At 31.2% G+C, this 18,398-nt stretch overlaps 1 protein-coding gene across 1 annotated transcript in view; it reads left to right on the forward strand.

The window, feature by feature from the left end:
• Window positions 1-617: 617 nt before the first annotated feature.
• Window positions 618-18,398, forward strand: part of LOC106615588 (uncharacterized) — a 28,563-nt gene continuing 10,782 nt past the window's right edge. The window contains exon 1 of the mRNA XM_014231866.3: window positions 618-839. The gene's annotated coding sequence lies outside the window, so the exon portion shown is untranslated. The remainder of the gene's footprint in view (window positions 840-18,398) is intronic.

The raw sequence follows: 18,398 nt of genomic DNA on the forward strand, positions 1-18,398 counted from the left end.
TCAATGAACATATTGCTGAGCTTGCATACCGCTTGACAGTACAGCACGTTTTTACGACTTTAGATCAAGAGACTCTGGGATTCGAACCGCCAAATAATACATGTCTCATTGGCTAGGAAGGGATCGGTGTGACGGTGACGTAACTAATGCCACCTGACTTTGTTGACTTGTGGAATTTTCTTACTTTCCTTATTAATAATTGCAATAATAAAATAATTATTTCCAAATTTTGAAACAAAAATGCAGCCATTAGCGGTTTTTGTTAGACCAACAACAATAAGTCAGTGCCAACGTCAGCAGCAACCGCAGCATAACGGCGCAGTCGCAGCGGTGCATCGCAACATAAGTCAGCTGTTCGGCCGAAGTGATGCGCTCGGCGCTTGATGAGCGCGAAGTCGATGACGCTGCTGCTGCGAACTCAAATCCAACTGCGGCTAATAGTGTGCTGTGGTGGCGTTTATATGCGCAGTGGCAGTGAAGCAGCATAAAGCGTGGTGTGTGATGATCACGATGGCGCAGCTGATGTTCGTGCTGGCTGTGAACGATAGCGTTGTGGTGTAGTGGTAATGATGTTGGCGTGAGCGAAGCGCTTTTTGGGGACAGCTATAAACTGTGGTAAAATCGTTGGGGCGTTCAGTTGGTAAAAGTGTTGCGTTGCTTATGGTTTGAGTTAAAACTAACGCAGTGTTTTTAAATCAAAAACAAAAATATAACTGCATATTTTTCTCTTTTGATACACAAAAACTAAACAGGAACTGTGCAAAAAAATAGAAAAGAAACAAATACAATAAAAAACTCACTCGTATATATAGTAGCTGTGTATGAAAAACAACAAAAAGGTGAATATCCTTGCGATTTCGGTGTGCTTGTGTGTGAGCAGAGGCGTGAAAAGGACTTCATTTGTTGAGTAGGTGTAGTGTTTGTGAATATTGAAGTGTTTAGTAGCAATGCAAAATAAAATCAACAATGGTCAGAGAGATTTTTTGTTGTTTTAGGATTGATGAAAGCATAATGAAAGAAATATGTATGCGAAATTGGTTAAATTGGAACTCTAAGCAAAATTAATTTAAAAAAAATTAAAACAAAATTTAAAAATAAATACATAAAATTATTCAAGTATGAGATTACAAAAAACAAACGTACCAAATAAGTGGTTATTAAAGTAAAATTAATTAATGAAAACTAAAAGAAAAAAATTTAATATTAAATATAAATTTAATATTTAATATATATATATAATGAGATAGCAAAATAATATAAAAATAAAATAAAGCAAAATAAAAATGTTTGAAAAAATCAAAATATTAATAAAGCTAAATTAAATAAAAAAGTATATGCTTTAATAATATGTTCTATATTTAAATAAAAATCGTGAAAGACAAATAAAAGTTATAAAACAAAACAAAAAGTTATTTTAAGTATTTAATTGAACAAAAAAAGTCAATATTTAAATTAATACAGTTTCAAACAAGTCAAGTAAAATAGAAGACAATCAATTAATTTTTTATTAAAAACTTAAAAAACTAAATAAATATTGATCATAATGAAATTAATCCAAAAAAAATATATAACTTAATAATAACCAATAACTACAAATAACCTACATTAAATTATAATAATTTTTAATTTTTTAATAACCAAATCGTGATAAAAGCACATTTGGATCAATGAAATTCAAAAATAATAAATTCCTGACGTAAAATTTTAATTAAAAATATAAATTATTGACCAAAAACAAACGAAATAATTTAAACATAATTGAAATATAGAAATTCTTTTATTTATATATTGTATAATTGAAAAAAAAACAATAAATAACTTAAAAAAAACTTAAACTGTTACCAACATTTACTTTAAATAATTTGAAATAATTTTTGTAAAAAAATAAAATTTATGATTATATTGAAATATTTTTTTAAAATAAATAATCTTCATTGTTTCACATATCAATAATTTTACCTCTGCTGATATCGTAAAATAATATGTATAACCCAATGAATTAAAAAAGAAATTTTATGAAACTAAAAATTAAAATTTTTAAAAAAACATAAAAATATAAAACTTATAAATAAAATAGAAAAAAGAATTATAAATGAACAAAAACATATAAATATAAAAAATGCGACAAAGAACGTTATGATAAAAACAAAAATATTATTAATAATAAAAACCAAAAATTTTCAACCATATTACTACTTTTAAATATTATAAAATTAATTTTTTGATTTTTAAATTGACAAAAAATTTCACTTAATTTTATTATAAATCGCTACTAGCAACTAAATCTTATAATTTTCACCTACAAATCAGACCTTTCTCAAGCAATTACTTAAAATACTTCTTAAGAAAATATTGTTGCTACAATTTTCTAAGCCGCAAAAGTCTATGTATGTATGTCATCCACTTCAGCATGCGATTAATTTGCAGTGCACGTTTTTTCCACTTTTTTCTCTACAAGATCTGCATACAGAATGGTACACGCACAGTTTGCTCTGGCTGCAGCATATCTGTTAGAATCTGTGAGATGTCGAGCCATATAACGGTTGAAAAAAGAGAAAAGAATTTAAATTGCGCTGGCGTGTTTGGATTTCTAAGAAAATCAAGCGCAAAAGTTCATTATACTAGAGCCTGTACAAATAGACACATTTTCATAAAAAAATACTTACTGTGAAGGTTGTTATACTATTCCTATTCATGGAAAAAGCATTTTTTGCGCATGCGTCAAAGCGCTTGTGCATATTTTAGACAAAATAAAAATAAATAAGGCAAACATACATCATGCTATGCACTCGTAAATATTTGCATATTTTCTTAGTAAATCGAATATATAAACATGCACTTCCATGCCAAAGCGGCAAGCGACAGCTATGCCATTTTTTTTTTTGTTTTTATTTATTTTTTTTTATTCTGAAAACGTTTCACTTCAGCTGTTGTACATTTGTTGACAGCTAATTTGCATTTATCTTTTCACACAACAATACCCAAATTTGCATACAATTTTTTGTAAACATAAAGTTTAATTATGTTTTAACAATGAAAAAATGGTTTTTAAATTAAAATTACTTGCAAATATTCTCACTTATAATGTGTTATGATTTTGTATAAATATTTTTTATGACACATTACACGTTACCTGCAAATGGCACAGCCATACTTTTTAGCTAGTTGCAATGCAACACTCCATACATTAGACAGTATCATCGTCGATATAATGAAGTGTGGCAATTGACTATTTTTTATTGTTATTGCATTTGAATGGCATTTAGTTAATTAAAATTGGCTATATAGTAATTTTATGTGTAATGCAATGTAAACTGCTGAATTTTTATGGTTTTTTTTTTTACTAATAAATACTTGCATATATGTCAATATTTATATACTATTTATGAGCTTATTGGTACCAGATTTCAAAGATTCTATCTAAGATCGGTCTTGTACACAAAATAGCGAATAATCGAATTTGTGAGTATTGATGTAATAATGTAATTGCTTTACAATGTCACAAATATCTTCTACAGTTTTATTAGTACTCTTCTCTGCTAGTAAATTCATGGTTTAAGAAGTTGAAAAATCAATACGATCCTGTACTATATTATGCATTAATATTATAATATATACCTTATTTAAAAAAAGTGTTGCTTTACTAATTATATAGTTAGATTCCGTGACGAAAAATAGTCTGTAGTATTGAGATTTGAAACACAAAGTTCTAAAACTCAATCAGTTTTCCTCAAGTCAATAAATGGCATTGCTACTGATTAAGATATTTATACCTTTGCTTTATCAAAAATAGAACACATTATCTAATAACTTTTACTAATTTTATTTAATATTTGATAATACCGAAAACAAAAAGAATATTAAAATCTCAATCAAATTTATACTTTACACAGGAAGATACTTTAAAGTAAGTGTTTAAAGTTTCTAACCATAAGTCAAGTCAACTAATAGTTAAAAATTATTGAAATATGTTTTTTGATATCATACCTCTTAAAACTATTTGTTGAAAAATTATTAAGATACTGTTGAAAAATTGTTGAGATAATGTCGAAAAATTACTATTGAAAATTGTTTAGAAATAATGTCGAACAATTGATGAGATACTGTTAATGTTGAAAAATTATTGAGATAATGTTGAAACATTTTTGAAACACTGTTAAAACTGTTGAGTTAGTGAGAAATTATTGTGTTACTGTTGAAATTTTTCTGAAATACTGTCGGAAAATTATTGAGATACTGTTGAACAATTTTGTAAATTATTGCTAAAAGACTTCTGAATACCTGTTGAGATAATGTTACAAAATTGTTCAGATATTGTTGACAAATTATTAAAAAACTGTTGAGATATTGTTGCAAAATTGTGGAGGTACTATTAAAAGTTATTGAAATACTGTAGAGTATTAACCACTGTAGTCTGAGAGGTTATGAAAGTAAGGCAATTAATATTAAGCCAGTAAAATTTCTCAATGCAAGACAAGTATTTCAAAAAAAAGAAAAATTAAAAAATTAAAAGCACCACTTGTTAAGTGGTACTGTTGGGAAACCATTGATTTGCTGTTGATAATTAGCCCCTGTATTATGAGAGAGCAATGTGCAATAACAAATATACTTTCAACTAGTCAATTTCAAATGAAAAGTATTCTTAGTACTTTGAAAGTAAAAAACAACAACAATAACATATACAAACATAGGTTTTTTAGTGCACGCATGTTTGCTTAAAAAGTTTCTACATCATTTTTATTACCGCAATTGCAAGCACTCACTAACCACTTAAACAAACTACAAACTTCTACCAGAGTCGTCACCACTCACTCACTATGCCTGATTTATAGTGCAAATACGTTGATTTTTACTGACGAACAACACGGATGTGCTGCAACTGCTGCAGCGGTATTTAATTTCGTTGTTGCTATTGCTGATTGTCCACTTGATATATACCTACATTAAATACTTTCTTTTGTCAAGTCGATGACTTGCGTGCTTTCGCCATTCGTTTGCGGGCGAATTCTCGCTGCACACTCAGCTCAATCAGAAAGATTTTTCAGAAAACTTTAGTAAATAAAAATTATAGGATTTTTTTTTTTAGAAAATCTTTTAATTTTTTGTTTTGAAATACGCAAAAATTTCACTAACCAACGCGTGGCAACAAAATGCCTACAGCAGACACATTATTAAAAATGTTGCTCGTAATTTTTCTTTGAAGTCTTTCTCGCATGCCTTGGCAGTTTGTACAAAACCATGTAAAAGGAATTCGTCTACGCCAAAAGGAGGTAATTTGACCACTGCTGCTGCTGCTGCTGCTGCTACTGTAGAGCTGATTTGTATGACAGTGATGATGACGATGATGATATTGCTGATAACTATGTTGATAATGTGACTGAGTACCAGTAAAACCTGCTGCCATAGGCGCTACCAAATAACATACTCACTTCATGTGAAGCTTTTTTTCTCTTGATATTGTATTAACTGCGATTGTTGTTGTAATTGTTGCAATATCGAAAATGTTGCTAAAGTAAAAGTAAGTGGCAGCAATCAGCCTCATTGAACCGGCAGCAAATACTTATGGTACTTCACTCCTCTTCGAACCGTTAACTACTTTGTTTCGCGCCTTTTGTTGTTGTTGTTATTGCTCTGTGAGAGATGCTTGCCACTTTTCAGGTGTACTAGACAGCAAATGTGACAAAAAATATATAAATAACACATTTTAACTTGTGCAAAAGTACGAGTACATTAAAAACTTGCCTGCTTACTGCCTGAGTTGTTATAGTTGTTGTTACTGGTTACAGGCTGCTGCTGCTGCTGATGTTGTTGCGTTCGGGACTCGGTTACTGGGACATTTTACTTTTCAGTCACTTTTACAAACTTGTTGCGAAATTTGCCAAGAAATAAATGTAAAAAGCCCAGTCAATACCGGATTGCGGCAATATCTCAAGCAGTGACAAGTTTGGCGCGTAAAGCGCGAAAGGAGCGTTGTTTTTAAAGCAATTGGAAAATTACTGCTTTTAATAAACCGACTGCGTGCGAAATGCATCCGTTTCGTTGGCACCATAGCCGGTATTACGATTAGCTATAGGCTACTCTAAGCTTTTGCGATTTATATATTTTTGCTGGTATGCTTAAAAAACATATATTAAATACCATATATACGATATTAAAAATGAAAATTTATGATTTTTATATATTTTGTTTAAAAAATGTCACAGTTATCGCAGAATTTAGCTAGCATAGGTTCAAATAAGTTTTCTGAAGTCTTAGCTACTATAACCTAATTATACGTACATAGTTTTCTCCACTTGCCTCTCACTGTTAAAAAAAATTTAATTGATAGATATTTCGAGAGATTCTGATCTTTTGTTGTGAATTAATGAGAATTCTTAAAGTTCTCAATATAAATATTTGTTAGATCTAGAGTAGCTGATTTGTTTTTCTTCAGTTTCGTTTTTAATAATCTAACCGCGTTGCTTTCAAAATTTTTATGTTAATAAAGCAATACAGTTCTGTGTCATGTGCCTTTTAGGAGTCATAACAGGAGACTAATAACATAAGCGCTGAAAACTGCAAACTTTGTTCTTAGAAACTCCTCTTCCAGCTACCAGAATTCAAATGAGTAAGTGCATGATCTTTATGCCTTCAATCTACGAGCCGATCTATGGCAACGTTAGGAAATTTCTGGTACCAATTCTTCAATTTAGTACCCATATAACTCTCCGAATTTTTCTTTTGCAGTCAGAAACTCTTTAAAAAGTTCTGACCTTAGACGAACTTGAATAAATTTTGTTCTATTTACTAATAATTCCGAAAGAAAGTGTGTAACATTTATTGTTCTATTTAAAAAACTTGCATATACTAAGAGAGAGTATTTCTACTTCCTTCTCTTTCAGAGAATATTTGATTCTTATCAAGATCAACGTGTAAAAAGTCCAACATTTTTAGATATCTCAATAGTTGTTCAAGTTTGCTTTCCTATTTAAAGACGTTCTGAAATGTTAGTTATATATAAGTAATAGCTTTGTGTTTTAGAAGTTTTCTATTTTAATATCAAATTATCTAGCTTATTAGTGTGGCGTAAAAAAAAACTCTGAATTTTTTTTATTTTTTTTCCTTAGATAACGTAAAAATATCGTTGAAAATTACTAAAAAAAATTCTGATAAAGTATGAGCTCTTAATATTAATATAACCAGGTGACGCATTGTGATTTTTGATTTCCTATATACATACGGGTAAATAATACAGGAATAATTTTTTATTTTATTATGTAGTTTTTTACAATATTTCTCAAAATAATGCCCCAGAATCATAAAATTTCTTCATAATTATGATTTTTGTTGTTTCTTCGTTTTATTTAGCACGATTGAAAAAATGCGGTAAATAATTTTATAAGCACATAATTTGAAGTATTATAAATATTAGATATCTTATTATGTTATACAATTAATCCTTAATTTAAGGATAAAACTACCTTAAACAACTACGTTATAGACAATTTGTATGAGTATATTTGAAGGTAAGTTTACACCAAATTTCTTAAATGAAAAAACAATTCTTTTGAAGATAAAAATAATAATTTTGATTGATATTTGCTTTTTGAGATTATGTAACAAAAATGTCAATACAAAAGTTTTAAATATTTTCATTATCTACAATATTGCCATATGACTTTTGTCTATAGGACTCATAGTTTTGCCGGAAAAAGATATAAGCCATTTTAAAACATAACAAATTCAATCACGCCCCTCCACTTTCTCTTACCGCCACAGATCGCCCGTAAATTATTTTTCCTTACATTTTTGTTATTTTATCTGTCGTTTTCAATGGGTTTCAACTTGCTATAAGTTTTTAAATTTTTACCATTTTCACTGGTTTATCTGCGACATTTTATTGCATTAACAAAATCTTTTAATTTAGTCAATTAAATAAACTATCTAAACACTTTGCTAATTGACTAAATTAATATACTATCTGAAGCACCTATTACATATGTGTTTATGTAGCTTAGTCATAACGGATTTTATTATAATATAATATTATACATTTTGTAATTATTTTCAAATCTATTAACATATAAAAATATAAAATTAAAGTACTTCACATTTTTAAAAATATTGCATGTTTATTTAAAATTTCATAAAAGTCAACATAACACCAGCAGCGACAGGTTGCCAAATCTGAAACTTATTATTTGGCTTATTCCACTCATATTGGTGATACAAACAGACTCATCTCAACAACAATTGGCTGCGCTGTACGCCGACAATAAACTGCTAGCAGTAAAAAAAAATACAAACAATTTTAAAGTTATTTAATTTATTTTACCAACAAAAAACAGAAAAATCGCCTCAAAAGTAAAGTAAATAAAACTAAATTGTTGGCATAAAACTGACAACAAATACTTTCGATTATTTTTTCGTTTCGTACATTTCTCAACAATTTTTTTCGTCAACTTACACTTGTTGTTTTTGTCACTTAGCAGTAACGCTTTGTTATTTACGCCTTGTTTGTTTACGCATTTTGTTGTTGCATTTCATGACTTCATCGCCGCCAAGACTTTCGCGCAATTCATGCGTACACGATGCTGGTTAACCCGGTTGTTGTTGTTGTTGAATTTTTTGACGCATGCTTTTCAATATACATAAGTATGTATACAATGTACCATCTTTGTAACCACACTGCGTTGCGGCTGCGCAACGCTATAAGAGCACAGCCTCCACCACAATTACCCAGTCACGATTCACGGCCAACGTCGTTCAATAAAATTCAATAAACCGTTGAGTTGCGCGCAAGACTCATGCTGTTGTGGCTGCGGTACCAGTTGGAGGCGTCTGCTGCCCGTTGACCAGGTGACGTTTTCTTCGTTGGCGCAGACGCGACACATTTTTGCTTGCATGAAAACATCATTTTACTTGTGATTTCTTCGCTGGAATTTGTACAGGTTTCGGATTTTTTCGCTTATTGATATGCCAAAGATAAAATTATGTGTATGTGTTTTTTTTTAAATAATTTTTTATGCATTTTATTTCTTACCTGTTTCACCTTTTCACTTTCATTGCAAAAGAAAAGCTTTAGATTGTCGCTGCAAGCGTCCACGCTCCACCACCATACACTCAATAATTGGCGATCATTTCTATTGTTGGCAGTTTTAAGCTTAGTCCAAAATACCGACGATGCCCATGCACCCTTAATGACCTCGTCACATTTTAACTACTTGCATTTTATTGACTTTGGCCGGTCAAAGAGGTGACCGAATTGATTTCCGCATTTCTTATTTGTTATTAATAAGTTAACGGTACTTTCAAATGATATTTACTTTGGGTAATTTATTGAAAATTATAGCTAATATGTCTTCAATTATCTTCCACCGTTCAGTGTTAGTAAGGAAGGCTAAGCGCAAAGTGGATAGAAGCGCATGCCACTGCTGGTGCTGAGTCGCCATAAATTATCCAATTAGATAAGGCTCTTGTACCTAAAATTTATCTATGTGAAGTCCAAGAAGCTGTCTCAGCTGCCTTTCACATTTTTTTATGAACCTTGCTCCCAGTATCCCTTTCTGAAATATTTTCAAAACACTGCGAGGGAGCTTCATCGCTCGCTCTCATATCAAACCTTATATAAATGTTAACTTCGGCTGCACCGAAGCTATAACACCGTTCACAGGTTCAAGTTTTCCTTACAAAAACTTGATTTTGATCGATCAGTTTGTACAATTTCTTTCTAGATTGTATCGTTATTTTGGGCAATAATCCATGCCAAATTTCGTAAAGATATCCTGAAAGAAGAAACTTTTCCATAAAAGAACTTGATTCCGATCGTTCAGTTTGTAAGGCAGCTATATGCTATAGAGATTCAAAATTTCAGATCGATATCTACAAAAATTGATACAGACGGACAGACGTACATGGCTTAAACGACTCAGCTTAAAAGAGTACAAAAAGGTCTATATCTTGATTTTCATCGATTAGTTTGTATGACAGTCATATGCTATAGTGGGCCGATACCGGCGGTTCCGACAAATGAGTACTTTTTTTGGAAGAAAATGACGTGTGTAAAATTTCAGGTCGATATCTCAAAAACTGAAGAACTAGTTCGCATGTATACAGACAGATAGACATAGTTAAAGCGCCTCAGCTCATTACGCTAATCATTTATACATATTTTGTAGGGTGTCCGATATTTCCTTCTGGGTGTTACAAACTTTGTGGCAAGCTTAATATACCCTGTTCATGGTATAAATATATCAATTCCTTAACTCAGTGAATTTTACATAATCAGCTTTCTCTGAGTCCTCTTCGTTCATTATTCCACTACTCTACTTCTCTTTACATTGCACTAATTCGTAATAGCTAAAAAGGGGAGTTCTATTTTGCTTCTTAGACACCGCAACCAAATTTTTTTTTAATTAAAACTCCCTGAAAAATCGTTAGTATAGTATTTAGACCAAAAGGCCGAGTTGAATAGGCAAAATACGAAGACTTATCATCCCAAATTTGGAAATATGGTATATATTTTAATATGAACTATAAAGTCATAAAAAAGAAAATACAAGGGATATAAAATTAGAAAAAAAAAGTTCGACACCATCTAACTTTCCATAAAGCTATGTACTTTGAAATTTTGTTTATTGTTCTCAACCAAATTTGGTACACCAGTCGATCCTTAGATCATCGCTTATAAAAACTGTGTTTCCAATCATTCTTGGACCGTCGTTTATAAAGGATGTGGTACTTACCATATGTAAATGGTATGCAATAGCCCTGCGGTATAAGTGCGACATTACTACCCCAGAGGTCGGAGTTTCAAGTTGTTTCTACAAGTTATAAATTATCTCTTTAGAGTAGATGGGTTTTACAAGAAGCCAGGAATTTAACCAACGATTTCTGATTGAAAAAACAAAAACTCTTAGAAAAAAATGTGTTTATGATGCTAGGAAAGGGGATTGAGGTCAGTTGCTACTATACTGTGACGGCAGCCACAGCATTGCTTCAATTTTTCATATTATCTCTAAGGTAAAGTCAATATGTGGGCGTGTACTTGACCGCTTTTTGACAGTAATATCTTCCGTTTGTCTATCATTTCTCCATATTCACCCACATAACCTTAAAAGGCAAATATTGCGATTTCTTTTTCAATGTCATGGCGCAAGTTATAAAAATAAATAATTAACAATAATGACTAAATCAAGTTCGTAATTTTTAAAATGGCAGAAAAATGTGGACGCGAAGTGGTTAACCGCAAAGGTACATATTTATATATATACATACATGTGAACATACCTACGTATATAAATGGTATATAGTGCGGCTCGCAGGCATATTTTGCACGATAAATCAGAAGTGCCGCATATGCCAGTATTGGGACCATAAATAATCGAGACAAACAACCACTAACAACATCAACCAAAACAACAAAACGAAAATAAATAAATATTGGTTTTTGAGTGAAATCTGTCCATCAGCGACGACATGAAAATGAAATGTCGGCTGTGTAATCGTGCAAATAACAAATAACAACAACAAAGCCAAATGAAAAGAAATGCATTGGAAACTTAAAATAAAGATAGATAGAAAAGTATAACCGGCCAGGTAATATGTAGTGCAGCCAAATAAGTTAGCGAGTATGTGTGAATACTCGTGTGTGTATATGCATATACATGTGTACAAGTATGTACTCACCCGTGCACTAAGTGGTGAGTTGCCCAAGGTGATTGAGGCCGTTGTGGCAAGTTAAACGCAGTCAATTGAAGTGGCAAGTGAAATGGTTTGTTTGTTTGGTCCATCGCACGATTGTCCGCTAATTACAGTGCAAATGTGCGGATGCGTGTGTGTGTGTGTAAATAGTTGGCAATAGAAATGAAAGGTGCTTGGAAGGCGGTAGGATTGGTTAGAATAGTTAGCTATGTTGCAAGTAGTTAGTGGCAAAGTGAAAGACAAGCGTCAACTGAGGCAGATTTTCTGGTTTCAACTTTGTGTAGTTGATGGCTTGTGTTAACTCTACAAATTGGTGTAATGCTCAAATTGAAATTAATATTTGGTTTGTAAGCAGCTCAGCTTAGCGAAGATTTCAGTGTGAAGCTCGAGGGTTTTTAGCGTTTGACTAATATGTTAAGCCTGTCATTATTGTACACCGTGTCATGGTTTGGCCACCAAGCTAATAGCAGCGTTTTATAAAAATACTCAAGAAGACAATTTGAAGCTTTAGAATCTCCAATTTTTATTATGTCTGGTCTTTAAAAAAGAATCTTGGAAGAGCATTTACTTGCTCTCCTCGGGTTTCTGACACGAAAAACTGCTTAAAAAAAACTTCTAAGAAAAATTTCCTTCACTGTTGCTGTGATTCCGGGCTACTCCGTGGATAAAACTTAAAAAAAAATATTTTTTGTACAGTCGATGGTCGACCAAAATTTTAGTGTTTTTGGTTTGATTTTTGATCAGATCAAAAAACTGGTAGGTCATTGAAGAACTACCATTCAAGTATATACAGAAAATACAGAAAAAATGTGATAGTGTTCGCATAATTTGTATTTGAGAAATCACTCAAGCAAATTTGAAGAATTCTGTTGTGTGTGATTAAACTGAGCAACTACCAGACACTTTATTCAACACTAACTCGAGTTGTATAAAAAGAAAAGAAACAATTTAATAACCTATGGCTTGTGAGGCCTTGCGTATATTTATTTAGTAATATGTAGTCCAACAACAGTGACAATGCAGTGTGGATAATTGAAGAAGAGTAAAGTAGAATAATAACAAATAAAAATAATATAATTTATTTGGCACGTGGCAGCAAGTCAACAATTGCAACACAAATATTAAATTACGTGCAAAAAGCAGCAAGCAATAAAGACACCAAGAAGCGGTTTTACGCTCGTTTCACTTAATATTATTATTTTTTTTTTGTATTTGCTTGCCACTTCCATTTAAACGTTTCCACAGAACTTTTCTAATTAACACCATAACTTTTTTATAATATGGCAGGTAACATGAAAAGGTGCAACTTCAATGTTGTTGTGTTGACTTTTTCTTAAGCCATGCATTGAACATGATTTTACGTTGTTTAGCTGTTTTTGTTGTTTTGTTTAAAGAAGTAAGATATTATACAGTTTGTAAATATTATATATATACCGCGTTAGTCACGATAGAGCTAAACAAACCACTAACTACTACCAACACAACCAATAAGTAAAATAAAAAAATTAATAATTTACTAAGCAGCCGACAAACCCACCGCAAAGCAACCCCGCAGTGTAACATAAACTCTTGTTTGAGATTGATGGTTCGGGTTTGCAACTAGTGTTAGTTGAAACCAGAGGGATAACTATATATGGTAACTAATAATACTATTACACGAGTTTATTGTCAGAAATTGTATAATAATATTAAATCCGCATTTGATGAGGTTAGAGTGTCTCAGAATATTGCGCAGTTATACAATTTTGTTATATATCATATTGAGAAGTAAGCAATTGCTAAGCGATAACTAATAATCTAAAATATCTGAAATAAAAAATTGCAAATTAAAATATTTATTTTGGAAATCAAGTAGATTTTTGAATTTTTTATTTTTCACTTACATTTAGTTTTTGTTCGTATTTTTTATTATTTTCCGGATAAATAAACTACAATTTAGATATTTTATTTTGGTAGTTAAATTCGTGTAATAAATTTCAATACAACATAATTTAAAGTTTGATGTATTCAAAATTATATATTTCTTACTGGAAGAGAAATAACTTTGAGATAGAATTTTCGAATTCAAGTCAGAATACTAAAATAACACAGTTTTTATAAATATTAAAAAACATAATATTATTAGAAGCTATATTATTTTAGAGCATAAAACTATGTAAATTTCCGATTACCACATTTATCGGTAAATTAAAATTGCATAAAATCGATAAATATACTCAAAACTCAAAGAAATTGAAAGGGTAAATATTGCATGATATGTATTATATATATAAAATATAGTATATTGTATATACAGAAACTAATTGTAAAAATGTAATCCTACAGCAAAAAAATTAAATCACACTTTTTATCGATAAACTGAATTGTCGTTAATCTAAGTTTGAGGAACTTGGAACTGAATTGGAAAAAACTGCAAATTTAAGCAAAGTAGTATTAAATAGTTTTTCAAAATTATTACAAACGGGAAACAGTAGTGCTTAAAAATACATTTAACTTTAAAAAGCTGAAATTTAAACCAAACAAAGAAGAAAATACTAAAAAAATCGATGAAATCGAAATCGTTAAATATAACAGAAATTCATTAGCTATATCCAACGAGTTTGTTTCTTTATGTTTTATTACAAAACTGGTATTAATTAGGATTTTTAAATTATTTCTAGAATAATTTTTACACAATGCAATAAAAAATATTTATATATATATATATTTATACAAAATTTTAATTACTTTGAGTTAATTTTTTATATTATTGATTAAAAAAAATTAAAATTACATTATTTTTGAATGTATTTTTCGTCCCATGTCCTTCTCAGATTTTTTAACACAACTAGTTGCAGTTGGGAACACACTAAAATAAAGTAGTCGTTTTCTCTGCCTGTCAGGGGTATCTCATACTGGCTCATATATAATATAATTATCGTAATGCATATATAAGCACATGCGTTGGTTAGTACATGCTACTCTGTATGAAATGTGTTACTATTATATATACATATACTTACTTATGTATGTAAGAATTGTATGAATTTACTCGCTAAGTCCAGAAGATATCGAGTAGGCGGTTTAGCACTCACCCAGCTACTTATGCGTTATATTCATACATATATTATATATCTAGATATAATACATATTCATATGGCGTATGTAGACTTTCATATACTACATATAATATGTACATACATACATACATAAGAGCGCTAAAGCAGCAGCAGGCAATGAGGCGAACGGCAAACAGGTAGTCAAACTGGCACTCTTGACTGATAGACGTTGACTGATGTGCATTTGAAGACGCGCTGATTGCATGGTCTTATTGTCGTATTGTTACTATATATTTTTTTCTTTTTGTTTTTGTTTTTGTTGCCCATACTATACTCGCATGTGCGAATACATGTATGTATATTTTTTGTTGTGAAAATTGAAACCTACTTTATGTGTCGGCAAGAAAAAACAATACGTAGTAATTCTTGCAAGTACAACAACAATAGTGAGACACACATGTGCTAGGTAACTACGTATAAATATAAGTAAATTAGGCATGCACGTATGCCTTTGCAGACATTTGTTTGCGCAAATATTCGCGAGCGTGAGCGTGAAGCACAAAACTACAACAAATATGGAAAACATTAATGAAAAAGGAACAAAAGCACTTTTGGAGCAAGCGAAGCGCTTTATACGAATTTTGTTTATTAGCCGTTTGTACTAAGCTGCTTAGTACAGCTGCAATTGCATTTGTTGCTACGCTGGTGGTTTGCCTTTTTTGTTTCTGTTTTTTTTTTTTTGCACCAACACCCTCCCTCAGCACCACAGATTTTTTTTAGTTTTTGTTTTTATTTATTTTTTTAAATTTAATTTTTTTTTCTTTTAATATTTTTTTTTTAATTTTATATTTTTTTTTTGTTTTTACTCTGCATATATTTTTTTATACTTCTTTGCTAAGTCCGTTTCGTCAGCTCATTTAGTTGGAAAAAATTGTGCACCATTTGGTAGCAACAATAGCAACAGCCTACCGTTGCTGTCTTAGCCACGTTTATTATTACAACATTTTACTAAATAAGTTTTGTTGCCGCAACAGCCCGACCAACTGTGCACATATCTGACGACACAAACACATACATACATACCCATCATATATAGTTTACCATCCATTTATAGCCGCAACACGCTCTTCTAATTGCTGTGGTGTTCCATTGCGTATGAGTAACACAACGCAGAGTTCTTGTATGTACGTATGTGTTTGTCAGTCTTCATACAGTTCTTTATGCTTCCGTGTGCACGATCGAGTATTTAGCACAAATGCATTTAAACGCTTGATTTCACTTGCGGTATTTTAACGTGCCTTTATTTGTGTGTGCGTTTGTATGTTTGTGTCTGATAGTTTATTATACTCGATTATATGTATGGTGCGTAAATGTGGGCAATGTGGGTCGCTACTGTTTGGTTTTGAAATTTTTCAAAAGAATATAAAATTTATTTTTTGTCTCATTTAACAACTCACAACATCAATTTGATGAAAAGTGCTGAATGCAAATAATAATAAAAACAAATGTCAAATTCGGCTGCACCGCAGCTACAATACCCTTCACAGGTGCATTTCTTATAGCATAAAGTGGTATAAAAAGATCTTTATCTAGATTTTGATCGCCCAGTTTATATGGCAGCTATATGCTATACTGGCCCGATCAGAACAATATGTTCGGAGATTGTAGAATTGCCTTGGACAATAATCTATGCCAAATTTCGTGAAGATATATTGTCAAATAAAAAAGTTTTCTATAGCAGAATTGTATTTTGATCGGTCAGGTTTTACACAAATGGGCAGCGTTTTGTGGAAAGGGGAACAAGTTCAAAATTTCAGATCGTTATTACAAACTTTGTGGCAAACTTGTCTCCCTGTTCGGGGTATAAATATCAGCACTAAAAAACCGCAGTTGCTATCTGCCCAATTGTGTCTCGCCACAATCGAGCTTACACAAAACATTTTGTCCATCCTCCATCCTCCAAAAAAGATTTTGCAAACACTAAAAAAAATATATATATATATATATAAAATTATTTGCCACACTTAATTTAGAGAAATACGGCTGAAGCGGATTTCAATCAAATTTACGTAATTGCAAAATTGCAACCTATCAAAAATGCGGTTTTCCAACCATTTATAGACCGACTACGAGCGAAAAGATTACCATGCAAAGCAACGGCAACTAAATTAAGAAAATTGCAGCAAAAATAATCTAGTCGCACTACTAGTAACTTAGATAAATATATTTACAAACAAAATAGATGCACATTTTAAATCTGTTTTAATACTACGAGTTTTAGGGTATATGCACTTATATACACATTTTGCTGAACGCTTTGCTATTTGCTGTCATTTGCCACATTAAGATGCACACCACAAATTGAAGCAGCAGCAGCTCTACCAAACACCTGTAGAATATTTATATATGCATCAAATATTTTTTGTTGTTATTATTGTAATGTTGTTTATTGCATATTCACACGACTGAGCCCGTATATTTTAATTGGCAAATTCTATGAATTTGCGCTTGGACACCCGTTGTTTCGACATAAACATATGTATATACGTATGTTTGACTTGTTATGTTGGAGATGTGTGTATGTGTGCGCGTAAATAATTCAATAAATTGCAGTTTTTCGTGTGTAGTTGCTGCGGAGTAGTGATTAAAGAAATAATAATCCAAATTGTTGTGCAGTGTCATCATAACTAGTACTTTCATGGAAAAATACGAAATTTCAAAAAGTTTCAAAATATTTAACCTAAATTGTTATTACTAAATCGAAATTTATTCAAATTTAAAAAAAAAATGTCAACAAAAAATTGGCTAGAGAAATCTAAAATGCACTTATATTTAATTGACGCTTAAAACACAGTCAGTTCGCACACGCTTAGTTTTGAATTTTTGGTGTGAGCCTTGATGTTGCCAAAGAGTTGGAGAATTCTACAAGTTTTAGGCCACCTACGAAATGCTAAAGGAATTACGAGAAGCTCTTTTATGGACATAGAAATATGCACGAAGTTTCGCTTTTGCTGCCACACGGTGGCCGTTATAAATAAATAAAATATTTGTTTCATGCTAATCGCAGCCTCGATATTAGATTATTATATTTGGAGATAACACTACAATCTCCAAATATAATCATAATAAAGCTTGGGCAATAATCCTTGTCAAATTTAAAGCAGATATCTTGTCAAACAAAAAAATTTTCATAAAAGAACTGGATTCCGATCGTTCAGTTTGTATGGCAGCTATATGCTATAGTGGTCCGATATCGGCAATTCCTACAAATGAGCAGTTCCTTGGAAAATTTTTTAGTCAGAAATTTATAAGGAACAATTAAGATGTAATCGGTCTCCATATCGCATGCCTCAGATCTTATTGACTTAGTATTTGAGAATAATGTGCATTCCCGCCCATTATGTTCAACATAAACCTCTTTTAGTAGAGAACGCACCTCGTTATGTATTTAAAACATAAAAATTAATCCAATAAATTGTAATTATATAATTGATTACATAGTCATCCCCATGTCCATATATTTTTACTCGTATTTTTTGACATTTTCATATTTTTAAACATATTCACGTTATTAAATAACTCATTTGCCCAGCACATGTTTAGCCGCCGCAATGAGCAAGCCAAAAACCGAATCACACCCGCAGTTAGGTAATAAATACAATTGATCACTATATGATA

This window comes from Bactrocera oleae, chromosome 3 (assembly GCF_042242935.1).
Source record: "Bactrocera oleae isolate idBacOlea1 chromosome 3, idBacOlea1, whole genome shotgun sequence".
NCBI lineage: Eukaryota > Metazoa > Arthropoda > Insecta > Diptera > Tephritidae > Bactrocera > Bactrocera oleae.